This window comes from Lagenorhynchus albirostris, chromosome 9 (assembly GCF_949774975.1).
Source record: "Lagenorhynchus albirostris chromosome 9, mLagAlb1.1, whole genome shotgun sequence".
In the NCBI taxonomy this organism is placed as follows: domain Eukaryota; kingdom Metazoa; phylum Chordata; class Mammalia; order Artiodactyla; family Delphinidae; genus Lagenorhynchus; species Lagenorhynchus albirostris.
Genome location: NC_083103.1, coordinates 26,407,251 through 26,427,536, shown reverse-complemented (window position 1 = coordinate 26,427,536; position 20,286 = coordinate 26,407,251). Strand labels below are relative to the sequence as shown.

General features: G+C 33.0%; 1 protein-coding gene across 3 annotated transcripts in view; it reads left to right on the top strand.

Moving 5' to 3' along the window:
- The window catches only part of ELP4 (elongator acetyltransferase complex subunit 4), a 246,888-nt gene that overhangs the window by 113,122 nt on the left and 113,480 nt on the right, over positions 1 to 20,286 (top strand). The gene's annotated exons all lie outside the window — the stretch shown is intronic.

Genomic DNA, 20,286 nt, shown 5'->3' with positions numbered 1-20,286 from the left:
ACTTTTTTTGTGACCTTTATGCCATCAATAGTGACAGAAAGTAGTAGTGCAAAAGATTTATTTCAACTTAATCTTGCTAAAGAGCAAATGAACATAGCACTATTAAGCAATTAAAGTTGGTGTATTTATTAATGAAATAAATGCTCAGAAGAGAGAGAGAGATGGCTTCTGGGTGATGTGATAGTTATCAGTATAGTCACTGGTGCAATTTTTTTTAACAAAGACATAAAACAGCCAAGCAGCCTTGACAAACCATTTTGTTTAATCTCTTTTCAAATGAAAAGCTCTTAAGCAGGCCACTTGTCTTAACTGCTTGAAACCATAAAAAGAGAGAATTGCCACCAATAAATTAGCATATTTTTAACTTCATCGTCAAATGATGGTCAATGTGGCTTGGCACTGCTTTGGTGTTTGGGACTTCACCCTTAAGTGACCACTCTGGCCCTTTTTTGACCCTCTGCCCTCTTTAGCTGGCCACTTGATAAGGTAACTTAATGGTGCTCTCTCTTTTTCTCTTTCCCTTCCCATTTGCAAGTGGCACTAACCTATAAATCATTGTAAGGGCCCTATCCAGTGACAAATTAATGTGCCCTCCTCCTAATTAATGGTCATCAATGTCCTTAATTATCTAATCCTATTGAGAGCAGTTAATAGTTAATCAGGCAGCCAGTTCTTCAAGCAGGTCATCTCTGCAGGAGTGTTAGAAGTTTCTCATCTGGGGATGCTCCCTTCAAAAGCCACTTAAAGCCAAAAGAAGGAGAGTGTAGAAATAGTGATTCTTGAGCTAATTTGCCTTAGTTCTCAAAAGGAACCATTGAAATGGAACCCAACACTGTAATTGTTCAACATTGTTTCAGTTTTTCTGACAGAATATTGGGTAATTTACCATAATATTGCTAACGCTTTTAGAGGGATAAAGTTATAGTTGTTAGCATCACAAGGAAAGCATGCCTCCTCATTTTCTTTTAGGTGGAATTTATATATTTAATGAAAGATATAAAATGTTTTTCTCCATGTGGCACCTTTCTCCCAAGATGAGTATTCTGACAACCAGGTCTAAAGTATCATGTCTGTCACCATACACACTAAGCAAGGAGATTCCCTAGTGAAAAAAATATTGCACCCAGAGAAGATGGTTAGCACAGTAACGTGAATCATGTTTATTTTCTCTCTCCCTCTCTCACACAGACACACACACACGCACACACACACACACAAACTGGGTCTTATTTTGGGGGTGAGGAGTAGAAATAAAGGACTTACATGTCAAGTAGGACCTCTCCTTCGAATAACTTTAGGTTCTAATAGTGACTACGTTTTACTACACTTTGCCACTGGAGCTGATAAAAGGTCTAGGTTTCTGTTCCATTTCCTCTCTCTTCTTCCCACTATCCTAAACTAAGAGAACCGTTAAAATTGGTCACCCTATGATTTGGAAGCAGTATTTAAAAACAAAACACAAGTAGGTGGTTATTCTTTATTTTAAGTTAATATTCAATAAAGTTGATCAAATTTTTTACCTTTTTGGCTTATAACCTAAATGAATATGTTTTCTTTTAAGTATAGAAATATAAGTGAAACATACTCTAAATAACTTATTTACTTATGCCATAACATTCAATTTGGTGATTAGAAAAAAATGTGAATTAAAGAATCAAACCTAACAGAAGTTATAGGATAAAATCATGTATTTCATGAAAGATTAAGTGCTTTAAATGTAGCATTGTACATTATAAGATGCATATGGAAACAGATAGCAAGTCTTTCGTGATATATTATGGGCAGTGGAAACAAGAGGATTCCTTCATCAAGTGGCAGTGTTTTGAGATGCACAACAAATAAATATTTTTTTAAATTTCCTTGATATTTAAAAAATAAGGAGATGTACACTATACTAGTCTGTAAAGTCTGAGGCTATAATATACCAGATATTGAATCCGTGGCTTTCTTTCAGAAGGAAAGGTGGTTTAGCAGGTAAAGCGAAAATAACTTTTCTGATTCCGTGCAGGTAGATTTGTTACATGTGGGAATTCACTGTGAGTAACATGGTCTCAAAATGTGGCACAGGTGGAAACAAGGGGCAAAAGAAACAAGTAAAAACCCTCATCTCTATTTTTAGCATCCCTTTTCTTTGATTTATTAAATCATTGCCTTTTTTCATATGAAAACTGAATATGTTTTTACTAATAGCCACCCAGGGCCCCTAACAGGTAGAGCAACTTTAACCAGTAATCTCTAGTTTCTTTGAGTGATTTGGAGAAGGCAAAAGAATATTTCTCCCTTTTTGGAGCATGTATTAGTATTGTCCAGATTCAGGTGGAAGCATTTGTCTAATCACAGTTAATTTTTAGTGATACTTAGTATTCATCATCTATAAAGCTGTATGAATTAGCCCCTCTACAAAAACCATAGCAGGATCATATCTATGGTAATGACAATAAAATCCTGGCATGCATTCTGAATAAGTAAAAGAGAAAGTTTATAGTTGATTCAACATGGCTTCAGGTTAAAAGAAATAACTTTCCAATTCTTTGAATGTTGATAATCCTTGTAAACTATACACAGTAATTCTCTAGCATATCTGATTAACCGTAATATACTACTTATTTCGTGACCTTACCATAGCTCCATTCAATCATAGCTAGCATTTATGAAGCCTTTATTGTGTACCTGGCACTGTTCTGGCTTATTTATATTTTCTATATTGAGATTAAATATTTTATAACCAAAGGCTCTACTAAGGTATAATAATAGACTCAATATATGGAAACTATGTCTTTTTCATCTTTGTATCTATCCCAGAACTAAGAAGAGTCACAGACTTAGTAGGTATAAAATCTCTGCTGAAATATATGTAATATAGATAAATTATGGAGTTTAAAGAATAGCCCAAATAATACAGCTATAAATATTATATAAGTTCCACTGGTCAAGTGACCTATAAACACTACCTTCTCAGTTAAGTTCTAAATGTATAACTTGGTTACATAGCTTTACTTCCAAGATGAAATAACTACTTAGATTTGTATTTTTTCAGTTTCTATAATTTTTGCTTCTCTGATGTTGGGATCATCATTAACCAGTTTTCTGTTTATATTAGTAATTATGTTGTAATTATAGTACATAAGAGATTTGGTAAGATTTGAAATGTAGCTGTATTTAATTTGATGACATGATAAGAGCAGCATTTTTACTTGCATTTAAGATTATTGTGCTGTTTTGATTTTGTATTGTTCATTTTGGTCATATCTTAACACACTCTAGTAATCTAATTTTCTAATATAAATAATAATAATATATTACTACATTAGGTGCAGACCCTATTAAGGTTATTACAAACAAGGTTTCTGCTTTAGTGATGGGACAGTTTTCTAGCTCTAAGATTCAGTGTTTCTATGTTCAAGTCAGAAAGTATGGTTACTGGGGTATACTGGAATATACAAAAGACATTCACCGTTCACTGCAAATTTTCAGTATAAAGATAAACAATACTTATGTAGGCTTTTAATTGATTCAAAAATAGTGAGTATCATAAATATCATATCTGTGTGGGGTTTGTATGCTAAATGAATACTAAACGTTCAGAAAATCAAAGTAAATCAACTTTATTCACGGTTGTCTTGTCATACTTTGCCCCTAATTCAGAATACAGGACCACAGTACCTCTCCAATCACCAAGAACTTTTTCTCACAAAATAATTGATCAACCTGTATTTATTAAGAAACTATTATTTTTTATGCACTTAGTAGATTCATTCTTAAGTATTAAGACCAGAATAGTATATGCCATCCAATTAGATTAGCTTTATATTAATACTACAATATACTTGATATGATTCAGTGGAATTATTTGAAATTTTTACTTATTAGAAAAGCATAAACTTTTGCAAACTACAAGGGTGTCAGTCACTGTGACAACCTTGGACAATTTAGAGTGTTGCATGATATCTTTGGTCCTAGGTTTCCTTACTCCCCTACACTTTTTTAACAGCTTTTCTAGTTCTTAAATGAGAAGTAGAAAGGTGACTGTATGTTTACCATATCTAGAGGTAGAGGGAAGGGAGAGTTAACTTATATGTCAATTCACAGTTGTATCACAAAAATTTAAAAAATGGAAACATAAATGTCTGGCTCAGGAGCATTATTAGGTTGTAGTATCATGAACCATGTAGTCCAAATATACCTTTTCTGATAATGATGCCCTCCACAAATATTGATTGGTATTTCAAATCCCACATATACTGCAGTTAGCAAAAAGAAAACCAAAGTGGAACATAGACATCTGTTCTTATAGATAAAATCATTTGTCAAAAGTAAACCCAAATTAACATTCTTTAACAGTAGAAATATCATTTTATACTGTTCACATTTTAATGTTCATTATATTATCATCCCCATATTTACACTTTAATTCCCAAGTGATGTAGACATACAGTAATGTAATATAGGTTTCACAGAATCTCCAGAAGCTGGGTTACTACTATGCTCTATATATTTCACATGTCATACATAGTGAGCCTATCAAAACTGCATACCACCTTAAAGGGAACACAGTTTTGAGACTCTGTCTAATCCTATTTCTTCCCACTTTGGAATCTTAATTAGAAGAGATAAGAAAAAAAAAACCATCATTTAACTAAATTATTGTCCTGAATCTGTAGCAAAAGGTATAATCCGAAATTGGGCCAATTAGTGAACCCATAGTTAGCTATGCTGCAGCGAACAATTTGATTAGATCTGACACCATCCTAGTTCCCACTGTTGTTTTGCCAGGTATGATGGTCAGACTTCAAAGAGCTTGAGGCATCAGCAGGGCAAGGTTTGGAGGCCAGCTTAGGTCCGGTTGTTAATCTCTCTGCTAAAACCACAGCAGCTCTCACACAAAACAAGCTTACACGACACAATCATGCGGTATTAAAGTTAGGGTTGAGTCATGCCAATTTGCCTTTGATTTTTTGATGATTGACCAAAGATGGCTACATGACTAGACACATGCTAAAAGTATACTGATTAGGTAAGTTCCCAAAATATTTGAAGTATTTTTTAACTTCCTATATAAATGTTGTGAAAGCTTATTCCCTTTGATCAAACTTCCAAAGTAATAGTACTATATTGGGGGTGGGGGGGAGGGAATGAGTATTTCTTACTGGCAGCTTGAATCCCAAACTTTTCACTTACTGCTTCATAAAAATTTGTCTTTACATTAATAATTCCTTAAGGAGAATGTAAAAGGAAATAGAAGGAAATTGTTTCTAAGTGGTAAGCTTTTTAAAAACCTATTAAGCGTGTTGAAAGAAAAAACATTTTTCCCTGCATCATTTATCTTCACCACAATTTTTCTGAAATTTCTTTATAATTATTTTCCACTTAAATGTTGAGTAAAGTGCCCTTCCAGGACGTGATTGCATAAGTGTTCTTTTCTCTGCATTCTGATTTGTTGGAATATTGCAGCAATAGTGACATGTTTCCATTCTGAGAAGAGCCTAAGGCTGCTTTAGTATTATTCCAAATGATTGAAGCTGCCATCTTGCTGACTTTCCCTTAGGCAGCATAAGGCCTGTTTGCTTTTGTGTTCATTTCACATGCTTCCTGTGAGTTTGGCTGGCAGAACATCAGTGCTTCTCTTGGCAAGGAAGAGTAAATTCATGTTTGGCTATTACATATCTTAAAGTTTCTGTATGGTCAGCAACCCCTAAGATATTAAACTTGTAATTCATTACATGAAATGAATCCTGTTTCTTTGAGAGATACTTTTAAATATCTTATGACACCTTGACTTTGAATCATTTCTATAAAAAAATCATGCTTTTATAAATTGAACTTAAGGTCTAATATTTCACACTGCACTATTTTTTATACTAATTCCTACTGCATTTTACTTAGGAAATTTAAGGAGAGCATATATTTGAATAGCGAGATAGTTGAATAAAGCAAAAGTCAAATACTTAGAATCTTGCCAAATAGTCTTCAGTCCATGGGTCTCTCCTAAAGATCCTGTGGTACCTACTGTAGTGCAGTAATCTCACCTTTGAGACCAGGATGATACAGATTTAGCATTGCATAAGGGTGCAAGTAGAAAAATATCTCTTCTTCCTAAATTTTGCAGATACAAACATTTTTGTATGTGTTCTATGATGTGGCTCCAGGAAAATTATATTGCAGTACTTCAAGGATTTTTTTTAAAGCCTTTGTAGAACTGCTGTAGCAGAATTCACTCAGTTTACATGTTATTCCCTGAAACACTTCCCCCCACAATGTGTTACTTATAGTGTCTAAGGAGGATAGGAAAAGAGAAAACAAAAAATGATGACAAATCATGGCTGTCCCATTTCATCAGCTAAATGCATTTTTATGTTCCTAGGAGGTAAGAACATATATTTTACTAATATAGCCTCCAAGGTACTTGAAAGAGTAAGAAATACATAGCAGAGCTTAATAAAGATGGTATCCATGAGCTTTTTGATTGATATAGGTAGCTTTGAGGATACTTTTATACCAAAAACATCCTTAGTCCTTCAATGTCTTTGCACAGCAAATGTCCAGAATATTCATTCCTCCATTCCTTTTATGGCTTTTTCTTGTCGCTGGATTATAGATTAAATAGTCCAGTCTCCTTCTTAGAGAGGTCTTCCCTGACTGGCCCATGTGAAGTACTCACTCAGCTACCTTCTATCATGTACCCTATTTTAATTCATAGTGTAACACTTATGTATTACTATAGCTGTTTATCAGTTAATTTGTTTATTTTCCCAACCTTACTCAACCTTACCTGTTGTAAGCTTCACAAGAGTAGGGACATACTCTGTCTTGTTTGCAGCTAAATCCTGAGCATGTGTAGTAGGCGTTCCATAAATATTTGTTAACCTGTTAAAGTGCTATTTTTAAAGTAACTTGTATCTATCATAACTTTCTTTAAAAATGTGTGTTGAGTATCTCATTTATTCTAGGCATTGTGTTGGGTACTTTCACATACATTACCATATTTAATTCTTATTTGATCCTCATAGGAACCCTTGCCATAGGCATTATAATGCACATTCTAATAAGGAGACATAAGGAGTTATAAAACAGTCCCAAAGTCAGAGCTGTGCTTGTAGCCAAGACTCAATTCAGATCTTCTGACTCCATGTGCAGAATCATACTGGAAAGTTAACATGTTCAGGAGCTCTGCTAATAATTATTAATAAAAAATTAAAAGTTTGATTGAGTGTTTAACAGAGTCCTGAGACTACTACGTGTGCTTTATAGACATTTCCTCATAGATCTCACAACGCCATGTACCACTATTACCTATACTATACATGCGAGGAAACTTAAGGTTCAGAGAGATCAAGCAACTTAACTTAGCCAAAGACACAGAGTTAATACTAACTGACAGAAATGACACTTACATTCAAGTCTGTTTTATTCCAAAGCCTGTGCTCTTAACCACTAACTACTCACCACACCCCAAGATGAACCACCATCTCATCTTCAGTACATAAGCCAAAAACGCCTCTGCCCTGATAAAAAAGAACGAACCTCCAAAAAATGTGTAGGTATATATGTAGGTGCGTACATATATGTACAGGTAAACATAACGTGTGTATGTATGTATATATGCACATTTATATATAATCTTTTAACATTCAAGTTTAAAATTCTTTTGTTCCTAACAAGAATTTCTACTCTAGTTTTATAAATACATTATAAAACTCAGACTGGATTTATTTTAGCTTCTCTGTTATATAATATTTTGCTATGTTATGTGTGTATGTTGTGTGTGTGTGTGTATACACATATAATATAACAAAATATTTTATATATAAAATTAGGGTCGCAGGGTTGTTCTTTCCTCATTTTTTACTTACTTCTGGTATATGGTAAGTGTTTGGTTTTTTTTTTTTGGCTGTGTTGGGTCTTCATTGCTGTGTGCGGGCTTTCTCTAGTTGCGGCGAGCGGGGGCTACTCTTCATTGCAGTGGCTTCTCTTGTTGCGGAGCACGGGCTCTAGGCACGCGGGCTTCAGTAGTTGTGGCACGTGGGCACAGTAGTTGTGGCTCACAGGCTCTAGAGCGTAGGCTCAGTAGTTGTGGCACACGGGCTTAGCTACTCCGCAGCATGTGGGATCTTCCCAGGTGTCCCCTGCATTGGCAGGTGGATTCTTAACCCCTGAGCCACCAGGGAAGCCCAGGTAGAGGTTTTTAATAGAAAAATTAATTCATAAAAACTAAAACCTTTTACTAAAACACTATCCACTTCTTCAGGATTTCTAGATCTTAGCTAAATAAGGTGGGGAAAGTATTCTATACAGAGAAATATGGTTCCCTTATTCTAGTCAACTATATTGATATAGTTCAAAAGTATCCCAAATTTAGTAACAATATATTATTATTATATTCACTTAAGTTCTACATTCAGGTACTTTTTTTTTATTAAAGTATAATTGACATCATTCAGGTACTTTTTCAAATATTAATTTGCTCATAGATAGTTACCATGTTTTTATATTACATTTTATATTTTTCTAAATTATTTTAATGTATCATCTTTGGAGCATCAAAAATTATCTTCAGATAATTATCTTCAGATAATTGACTCTTATTTATAGTAAGAGTCAACCAAATTCAGTTTTTCAAAAATTAAAAAAAATTTTATAATTTTGCCCCCCCCTTTATAATAACTGGTTCTAATGAAGGTTTGATCCATTCATACTAAAACCTTTTTTTTTTCTGTTGCAAATGTTTCATTTATTGGAAATTCTTTGAATACCACCTTTAAGCAAAATTAAACAGTAAATCTTATGATCACAAAATATTTTCCTTTTATAGAGTAATATTACTAAAAAAGTTTCCTATAGTTTAGTAATAAGAAGAAATGTGTTCCTCATTAAGGAAATATGAGATTAAATATAAATTATTAATTTTTAAAAGGCAAGATTTGGGGGACCATAATAAATAATTAAGAGAAACTGGGATGTAATGGAAATGCCTTTGGGCATACAACTAGTAAAGCAGTTCTCTTATTTAAGTAGAAATTAAAATTTTGTCAAAGTTATTACTGTCATAACTCTCTGCCACAGTGGACATTCCGTAGAGTAGCCAGTTCAGGTTCTTTGTATCTGGTACAGTGAAGTTCACTGAACTGTTTTGTCAGGTGCTGTCAAGTCAACCCACCATTGTTGTAGAGAATCAAACTAAATCATTTTTGGCATGAGCCTTCCAGAAATAAGATACCCAATATACATGGTTTAATGAAATTGAGTATTTGGTTTCAACTTTTTGTAAGTATGTCAAAAATATATTGCAGTCATTCAGAAATTTCTGAGTAAATCAGTTGAAATATCTGACCCTATACTTTACTGAAAATTTGTTTTGAATATCACTACTTAATATAAAAAACACTTGGAATGTATTTGTCTGTGTTTTGTTAGGTATATGATTCTTCACTAAACATTTCAAAGTAGTAAAAGTTACAATTGTATAGTCATTTAGTAAAGAGAGAGGAGGTATCTGTTAATAAAATTAAAATTTTCTGTTGTAAAATGAAGCTAGTATCAAGTTTGATTTAGCTATTTTTGTCTCCAAAGGTTATTATCAAAAACAAAGTTGTATTTGATTAGATTTTAAGAACTTAATAAATTGTTTGTGAATCTTCTAAATGTTTACTTCTTATATAATTAGAAAAATAGCTTATCTTTGTGATCAATAGTTATTTAAAAGGCATTATTATAGTGTAGACTTAAATACCTCAAAATTTTTATTTACTTATTTTGATAGGGGCATTTTTTTGTTGATATTCCTGCTCAGTAATCTAAGGAATATTTTACCAGCTTATACTGTAGCTATGGTGTAGCACTGAAAAAGCTTTTAACAAAAAGCCTCTTGGTGCAATTAAAGGTCACTTGTACATATTATAATAGACTACTAATTTACAAGCTCATTGTGAAGGGTCAATGCTATAGCATGAAATGGATTGCCCTTGGTGAGCCTGTAAATAAATGTGTCAACTTATCTTGTATTCAGTGGGCAAAGGAAAAAAACTAACATGATACTAGTTTATTAATATTTTTATAAACAGTTGCTAAAATGTCCAGCAAAACCAAATGCACTAGTGCTATATTATTGACATAAATAATTATAGAAAATTATTAGAGTATATAGCTACAGTTTTTAAGGAAAACTGCTCACACACACATAAATGCACACAAATTTTTTAATTAAATATATGGATCATGTCCAGGTATAGATAAACACAGCACAGTGGTAGTGTTTAAATGGCCGTTACCAAAAAGCTAACATGTTTCAAAATGGCTAAGTTGTACATACTTCCTTTTCTCTGTAATGAAGTTCAAAACTTATCAGCGATAGGTATGAAAAAGGCATCGATAATGACTTATTTTAGTTATCTTTCATAGCCTTTCCAATGCTCTTAGGGAAAAAAATGGTAGTGCAGAAGACATATTAATAATGATCTGTGCTAAATGAATTTAGGCATCTGATTTTTCAATAAATTAAGACTTTAGGATTAAAATAAAAGTAATGATGAAAAGATTGTACTTTAAAATAATTTTAATATATTTATATTTTACATGTTTTATATATATACTTATGAGCTGTACCTAATTTTTTATTCTCAAAATAATATCAAATTAGTAAAAATACACTAATGAAATAAATTTACCAGCACTTTCTAGATTCTTCCCTCTGAATTTGGCCATTCAGACACACAACAACTCTACACTCCTAATTTTCTTTCTGGTTTCTGTGTACTATCAAAAATGAAAAAAATTGGGGCATCCCTGGTGGCACAGTGGTTGAGAGTCCGCCTGCTGATGCAGGGGACACGGGTTCGTGCCCCGGTCCGGGAAGATCCCACATGCCGCGGAGCGGCTGGGCCCGTGAGCCATGGCCGCTGAGCCTGCGCGTCTGGAGCCTGTGCTCCGCAACGGGAGAGGCCACAACAGTGAGAGGCCCGCGTACTGCAAAAAAAAAGAAAAAAAAAAAAAAAAGAACTGTACTCCTCAAATATACTAGATATCTAATACTAGATAGGAAATGAAAAAAATATAATTTTTAGTTAACAAAATGTGATCTATTTTAATCATAATTTCATTATGGTCATTTTATTGCCATTTGAAAACTATTTTGAACACTTTATCTTAAAAGATGTATGATAATAAACATTCTATAAATGTCAATAAGAGTTTTCCAGTCTTATTCCTTAAGGGCACTATTAGATTCGGACTAAATTTGTAAAGTCCTCCAGAGCTGAGAGCAATCAGTCCTAATTCCTGGATTTAAAGTACCTATACCTTCTAACCCACTTTGACCCAGTAAGTGACTGTTAATATGTCTGGTCTTCTCTGGCCAATAGAGCTGATTTTATTGCCTAATATGTTTTCCTGGCTTTTAACAGAAAAATATTGTAAAAGATTTTTAAGACTTATGAGTTAGGGATGAAATAATTATGTACAATGGAATTTGAATACAGCATCTTGGATAGTCTACAATTCATATTTAAATACACATTGGCAACAAAGCAACTAATATCACTTCCATAATAACAGAATATATAACTATCATTAGTGAAGAATCATCCCATTGACCTCTTTGTGCATGTGGAACTGACAAGTACCAATATAGTTCTTTAGTCTGGCTTCTTAAGAATTTTCTCCTGGGAAACCATTGGGGTCCAGATAGAAATTTAAGGACAGTCATATTTAGAAGAAAGTCTTTACAGGGCATAATTTATAACTGAATGCATTTCCTCCACATGTCCTGTTGGCTTAATGTGTAATTCAGTCAAGAAACAGAAAGGGTGCATGTAAAGATATTTTGGAAATGTGATCTACTCTTCACAGCCATAAATATGGGCCATTTCTTTGCCTTAGCATGCAATTATTATAACATTCCCATCATTTTATTGGAAAGGTTCTTAAGCTTTGCTCCATGTAAAATTAGGTAAGTAAAAGGCAATTTTAAACCAGCTATGCCTCTGATGCTTTAAAGCAAGAGGTTAGCAAACTATGGCCTGTGGGCCAAATCCAGCCCCGCAGTTTTTTAAAATAAACATTTATTGGAACATAGCAAGACTTTTTTAGTTTATGTATTGCCTGTGGCAGCTTTCACACTATACCACTAAGTTAAGATCTTATGGCATACAAGGCCAAAAATATTTACTATATGGTCATTTACTGAGAAAGTTTGCTATAAAGAAGAACCCCTACTTGAGAAGGCTACATACTTTAAAGAATATTTATTGAGGGAATTGTCAATTAGGGGATATGATTTGTAGACATAAAATTAAGCTCTATTTGAGTAATAAAGAATTCACATGATCATTTGATCGTTTGCACTTTTAGAATTAATGCAGGTGTCTCTGAGAATATACCTAGATTTATTAAAAGGTTAAAATTGGAAGGGAGCTTAATGTGCTTCAAAGCCAGCTTCTTATTGTGTGCACATATTTTCCCACTTAGCCGCTCTGTAATCATGTGGAACCCACTTTCTTAGGGGCAACCCATTTCAATCTCTGCCAATGACAGTTGCTAGAAAATTCTTTCAGACACTAAAACAATGTCCCACCCATTAGTACTAATTCTGCTTTCTGAAGCCACACATTAATTGCTATTTTGTATATACTATCATCCGATTCATAATAAACATCTAATATGTGAGAAACAGTTCTAATTTATGTATATATCTTCTTAGTTTTCCTTCGATTTTTATTTCTTTTTTAAAACATCAATTAAATTAACCATTTTGTGGTATTTATTGTATATTAGAGTCTTAAACATGAAGCCCATATAATTTTTACAACATCCTTTAGAGGAACTTTTTAAAACAAAAATAAAGCATTAATTAGAAACATTAAAGTAGTGGTCCTGAATTCTGAAGTAAAAAGGGTAAATTACAGGTTCATACAATTTTAATATTAAAATTTGATGTTTTACTTGTAGCATGTTTGAATTCACAAATGGGCTTCAGGTGATTAAAAGTGATAAAATCAACATTAAATGTAATTTTTCAACTTTATTATTATAATCTATTTAAGATTAATTTACTATACAGTAAGTTAATGAAAATGTATCATTAAACTTTTGATGGCTGAATAATAAGAGGCATATAGATATATTTCTAACAAGTATTAATTTTATCAGCGGAAGTATACCCCCCAACAATTAGCTGCTCATTATCCACACTACCTAGTATATATATAATTGATAGTCAAATTAAAACAGTAAGTTTAAGTGGACACTATGGATCAAGAAGTTTTGCTTATTTCTTGTTTTCTTTTTTTAAAACTGTAGGAATTTCTTAGGCAAAGAAATGTTATACTGAAGCTTAAAATGTAAATATATTATTAAAAGTAATTTGGGGACTGATAAGAATATTATGAAGTCGTAAGAGACTTGAGTTGGATTCTTGCAGCATTTAATTAGGAAATTTAAACATGTAAGGACAGTTTACTCAAAATTGCTTTTATTTAAGTTCATGCATATTATTATTTTTTAAATAATTATATAAAGATTAGTGCCCTTGGCATTTAAAAACTGTTTTAAAATTAGATAAAACAAAACTCTTTTTCAAAGGTGTTTATAATATAGAATAGAAAAGAAGATTGCATGAAACCACACAAAAAGGACTCAACTACGTGTTTTCAGCCTAATAAAAATGTTGTAAAAATACTTGTAAGCTTGAAAATCACACTAGCTATTCTTGTTTCAAATTCTGTTTAATATATTGTTCTGTATGATTTTATAATAAACAGATTACTCCTTGAACAGGAATTAAGAATAAAGCTGCCAGGAAGGGGTTTTGTTGTCAGAGTAGTTCCCGCCTCATGTTTTGTAAGAGATTTCATGGTCCCATTGTAAAGAGTAGATGATTTAAAACGTGTTCCCAAGATAAACTTTCCCATTGTCATTAATGAGGATGGATAATACTGAGTGACAAGTGCATTAGGAATGACACAGAAAGAGCTGTTAGATTTGTCAGAGCATATCACTTCAGGCAGTGACACTTGAGGACATTCTTTTTGTGGATATTTGGTTGGGGGGGGAGGGGGGAGGTCTGATTTAAAGATACCAAGGTTTGTGTTTACTAATAGAATAATGCATTTTACAATTTATAAATATATATTTTCCAGTGTTTAGAAAATATTTGGAAGTTTCTTTAGTTAAGCTCGTCCACATTTTAAGTTTATGCTGATTTCTTCCTAAGAAAGTCATCAAACTGTATAACATTTAAATATTAAAATATTTGCACGAAACTAATTTTTCTCTTTTAAAAAGTCTTTTTTTCTTGGAATATCCAACTGAAGGAAAGATATTTAAAAATAACATACATTTTAAAAAATATTTTTCTTGCTTATTCTTAGGGGACTATTCTACATCACCTTGAGAGTAAAGATTTTGAAATAAGATGACACATGTGATTTATATTGTCTTTCTAAAAATATTTTACTTTAGAGAAACGCATTAAATAGTGATCAATGAACAATTAATAATATATGACTATTCTGGTATTTAAAGTATTTCCAAACTGTAGCATGCCTCTCAATTTCGATTTTGAACATGCAATTGGTCACTTTTTCGCCTTGATTCATCTTTCATGCTGCCAACCAAATTTTGTCTTTGTATACCTTTTTGACACTAATAATGACTGAGTCTCTGTTCATTTGAGTTCAAGATTTCCCAAGCGGCGGTTTGGAGCTAGGATAAACTATCTATCATGATTGCATACCACTAATCTGTCTCAACCAAACCATCCTATGACTGAAATTATATTTGACAGTTCACCTCTTCTTGATGAGCCTGAGGTGAACATAGCTACAGACCATCCCTGGGAGGACATGGCAACTACTCCATATGTTAGGGAGGGTCCTTTCTTTGTGAAACAAGACTTAAACTATGCCTGTTACAGAAGAGAGATTTTTCTCTCTCTCTCCCTCTCTTTGTCTCTGTCTCTGTCTCTCTCTCTAATTTTTCTAATTTTCATTAGGATTTCTTTTAACTACAAAACTTTTTTTACTCAAAAATGTTTGGTAAACATTTTCTACCATTATAAGTACTACCTATAGGTTAGTTTTGCTGTGTGTTAAAAACCATAAACTCATTTTTTAAAATATTTATGCTTTCTATAATGTTCTCTTATATATACCACAGTTGTCAAATACCAAAGATTTAGTTTTAGTATTTTCACCCTTACCTAAATGTATCAGTTCTTGAAACACCTCAGTAAATTTTTATATTACAGAATATTTCTAAAAGATTTTAATTCTCTCATTTTAACATAAAAATATTTTTCGAATTCTTTATTTTAAAGATTAAAAATAGATTTAAAGAGAACAATAAATTGAACACTGTCAAAGGAAATATTATTATAATTTTTTGATAAAGATCCTTATGTAGGCTTAATCATCATTTTTTACCATTGCTATGTAGAGTCTAAAGAAAAATGGCTACCTATGAAAATAAACTTAATTACTGCATTATGTCCTTGTAAAAATATCTTTCTTTTGGAATCAGAAATTATCAAACATTTTAAGATGATGGACAAGGAGATGTTAAAGACTTACTGTTAATACCCTGAAAAAAGAGAAATCTGCAGTAATTTTCAAGGATGTGTATGGGGGGGTTAATAGTAAGGCTACTGTTAACAACCAACATGGAGGACCAAGTGAACAACAGATTTAAATTGGAAAAGGAAGGACTGGGGTTATTTAAATGAAGTTATTTGAATATTAAGTGGATTTTCAAAGACCACACCTAGAAGTTTGTTTTTAAGTGGAGCCTATTTTAATCTGTCCCGGATTGTTGAAATGTGATTCTACCTAAAGATGTTCAGATGGCCTGAGAAGTTTTGCCCATGTGGTTCTGTTAGTTCATCAAAGCAAGTACTTAATAAGTTCGTTCCTAACGGTTCCGGATGCACAGGCCCAGCGGCCGTGGCTCACGGGCCCAGCCGCTCCACGGCATGTGGGATCCTCCCGGACCGGGGCACAAACCCGTGTCCCCTGCATCGGCAGGCGGACTCCCAACCACTGTGCCACCAGGGAAGCCCTGTCCTTTACTTTTAACTAAAGTTTATTATTCCCTGGGAAAGGTTGGTTTTAGTAAGGGCCATATTTTCTACAATTTTATGAAGCACCAATATAATCACTAAGCATTCTGAACAAAGCTTTTCTAAAGCACCTAATGTCAGATAATCATCAACTTTATTTTGGAAATTTCTATGAATTGATTTCCTAGTATCACAGAGATAATTGTTTGGTCAGTATAGTGAGTGGAAACACTTTTATATTTTTGGATGCAATATAAATTATTTTTAACAAATGAGCTTAGTCTGCTTTAACTTTTGTTATTTTCTACAGTATTTTTATTTTAACTAATATAATGATTACCAGTGAGCTACATAAGAATTCAGTAACATCACCTAAGTATCCTGAAAAAAATTTTTAGTAAACTATATATATATTTCCACATTTTTTTATTTTAACTATATAATTTCTACCAGTGATTGCATAACATACTTCAGTGACATGTATCTGAAGAAAAGTGAGTACTGTCGAAGTAAATTAGTAAACTATTTATATATGTTCTTTATTCCAAAAGTGATTAAATGAAAAAAGTCTAACTTATACACTGACTCTAATGGTAGGCAGCCTTAATTTTGTGCTAAATTTTAACTCAGGCAGTAAAATCTGTGATCCATTTATCTTGCAATAGCCAGTTACTCCTCCCATCTAATTATATGATCATTAAATATACTTTTTTATTATACAATACATCTGCATATTTTTTAAAATAAAGTTGCTTCCATTTTTCCCATAAACATCTATTTTCTAATCAGAAGAGTGGATATTACATTGCTTTACAGTAAATATTCAAAAATTTTAAAATGGTAATCATTGAATAGTTATGATTTGATAAAACAATTGCTTCATTTGGAAAGTAGAACTTGTTTATTTTAAATTTAGAAAACAAGCAGATTAATATGATGTTTTGTGTAATATTTAAATAATTATGCTTTTTGTTTTGGGTTTTAATACAACCTTTTCTCAGTACCTTTTAAATATACTTATATGCCTAAGCATGAAAAATGTGACAAGAAAAGAAAGTAAAATGGTCATGCCTTTTAGTAAATAGCTTATATGAAATTATCCTGAAAAATACCTTAATACCATCACATAGGAGAAAATCATTGTGCTCTTCAGACTATTTTTAGTAAAATGGCAACACTGAAGTCTTGTGTTTATATCAAGAAGGAATAATTATTTCCCATTAAAATAATTCCATCATTTTTCCTTTAGAAATTGGGATGAAATTTCCTTTGGGTGTGGGCGTGGAGGGGGCGGTGTTTGTAGGGGTGGTTAAGATGGCCTGACATAGAATGAAACCATTATTTCAATATCATGTGTATACTGGGTCAACTGAAGTTTGGAGGACTAATTACCTGGAAGGCAAGATCATCCATACATTTTTCTTAATTATTCAGTAAATATTTATGAAAATACTTTTAGGTGACTATTTTACCTAGTTCGGTGCTTTTTATCAAAATACATCCATCATATCTGGTCTCTGGCCACCTCTCCAGGCTCATCTCTTGCCTGAGCTCCCAGTTGCAGCCTGACTCTCACTTGCAGTACCCACATTGGCCCATTCTGTCACTTCCAGGTCTATTGTAAATGCCAAAAATATTCTCCCCTTTCCTCCAAGTATTCTTGCCAGATTGGTCTTAAGATTCATCCTTTAATTCTTGAAGTAGATGTCACTTCTTCTAAAATGTCTTTCCTAATTCTCCAAGACCAAGTTAGGTAGCCCACCTGTTTTCCCAGAATATCTTGTAAATTATCTCTGGTGTAGCACTTATAACATTATTTTAATTTCCTGTTTCCCTGATGTCTCTCTACCATAATGTAACCTGGTGACAGAAACTGTGTCATATTCTTATTCACTAATGCATCCACAGCACCTAACACAGGATCTAAGACACAAGAGGAGTTTAGTGTTTGTTGAATGAAAAACTAATAATATGTGGAACTCTGCTAAATATCTGACTACATTGCCTTTTTTTAAAACTGTCTTAATAATACTTAACGTGAGATCTATCCCTTTAATAAAATTTTAAGTGTACAGTACATTATTGTTGACTATAGGTACAATGTTGTACCCTGACTCCATCTTTAACTAGCTCTCTGTGTGGGTCTGAGTTGTCTGCTCTTGGGGGAAGAGCACTAGTCCTCAATCCTCAATGCCCAAACCCAAGGCAACCCTTTCCGTGCCATATTAGCCATACCAAACTGTTTAAATTTTCCCTAATTACTGAACTGTTTCTTCTTGTTAAGGTTGGACTACTCCCCTCTATCAGCCTGAAGTTAAAAAAAAAAAAAAAACTATAGCAGTTAACTGAATCTTTCCTTCTTGGTGAAGATTTTTCTAGCTCCTTCTCCGTTCCATTCACCCTTCCCTGCCAATATTGACTTCTTTCTAAATCTTTGGCTTACATAAAACTTACCTTTTTAATGAGAAAGTATGTTGCTTGATTCATTAAAACCCTATTAAATAAATTTAATGTTTTTTTTAAGCTAGTCTGTATTATATCTCTAACTCTTCCCTCTATAGACCTGTTGTAGAGATTCAGTATGGCTACCTATCAGGATGACTAATTAAAGCCAAACCAACTGAGCATTTAAAATGTATCCTTGAAATAGAGGGGAGGTGCCAAGTTGATAACATCTTGATAACATTGGATAGTAATATCCCATGGGCTTACATATTCATTGTTCCCAGTCAATTGACATTTATATCTATTATCACTTGAGTGAAACATGATTAATTATTTTATGATAATTTGAATCACTGTTTAAAATTCAGATTGGAAGTGTTGTGTCCTGACCATCTTCTTTGACCATTCCTTTAGAGGATTTGGAGCGACTCTGCTATTGAAGATGATTTTTCCTTCCAGTTTCTTACACAATAAACCTCATTGTTTCCAAATAGGAGACTCCTTCTCCCTCTCTCTAAGAATAATAATTTTATGCTGTAGACATCAAAGATGAGGACAAAAATGTCACATTGTGATTCTGTCTCAATGACACTTCACAATAATACAAAGTGAAAAATTCAAGCAAAGAAAGCTTTTTGCTTTTTCCATTGGTGTCAAAAGTCATGTTTCTCGAGGTTGTCTTTTATTTCCTCTAAAATGGGCATTAATATAGCCATTTTTTAAAACTAGCCATTTTTATATCATTTATAAAGTTGTAATTGTATCTTGAAATTTTATTCATAAAATATTTCCCCAAAATCACTGTTTCGCATAAGGTTACTTTCTTCCTAACCAAGAAATAGGAATTGTAGTTCCCACTTTTTAATTAACTCCTAGCTATTTTAGTTGGAGATTTATTGCCCTAATTCATATGTAATGTGTTTATCACATAGGAAACATTTTTTTTAAAAATGGGTTAGTAATTTTGTATAATGTTATAATTATATTTCTCATCAGGATAATTATGTAAAAGTAAATAAAGGTAGGGCTAAGATAATACCTAATTTAGGATGCCTTTCAAATGTATAATGCTTGTAATTAAAGATTTCAAGTAGAAAGTAAAGGGCCTTGGTTTCCTTACACATCAGCCTAATTTTCAAAATAAAACCGTAAAGTTAGCTGAATGGTTTCTTTGCTTACACATTTACACATTGAATCACAAACTGTCCACTTAGAAGATTTTTGAGAAAAAAAAAAATTGTTAATGTGTCCCTACACTACAGAACAGAACTTAAAACATGAATTTATAGCTCATCTAACATGCAAGGTTAAAAGTAGAAATCATTTTAACCGGCCTAGTGCCATCAGAAAGTATTTAAGATTTACAATGGGAAGTATATAAGTATTCATTTTATATTACTTAAACAACTGGAAGAAACATCACACACTTTCAGTCATTAAAAGTAAATATCATGGGCTTCCCTGGTGGCGCAGGTTAAGAATCCGCCTGCCAATGCAGGGGACATGGGTTCAGGCCCTGGTCCAGAACTACTGAAGCCTGTGTGCCTAGAGCCCGTGCTCCGCAACAAGAGAAGCCACCACAATGAGAAGCCCGTGCACCGCAACAAAGGGTAGCCCCCCGCTCGCCACAACTAGAGGAAGCCCACGCACAACAATGAAGACCCAACAGAGCCAAAAATAAATAAAGTTATTTTTAAAAAGTAGATATCATGCATTATAGATGATTTTAGAGACTTAATACAGTATAAATGTTATGCCTTTGTAAACAAGATATTTTCCCACTTTCCTACGTTCTT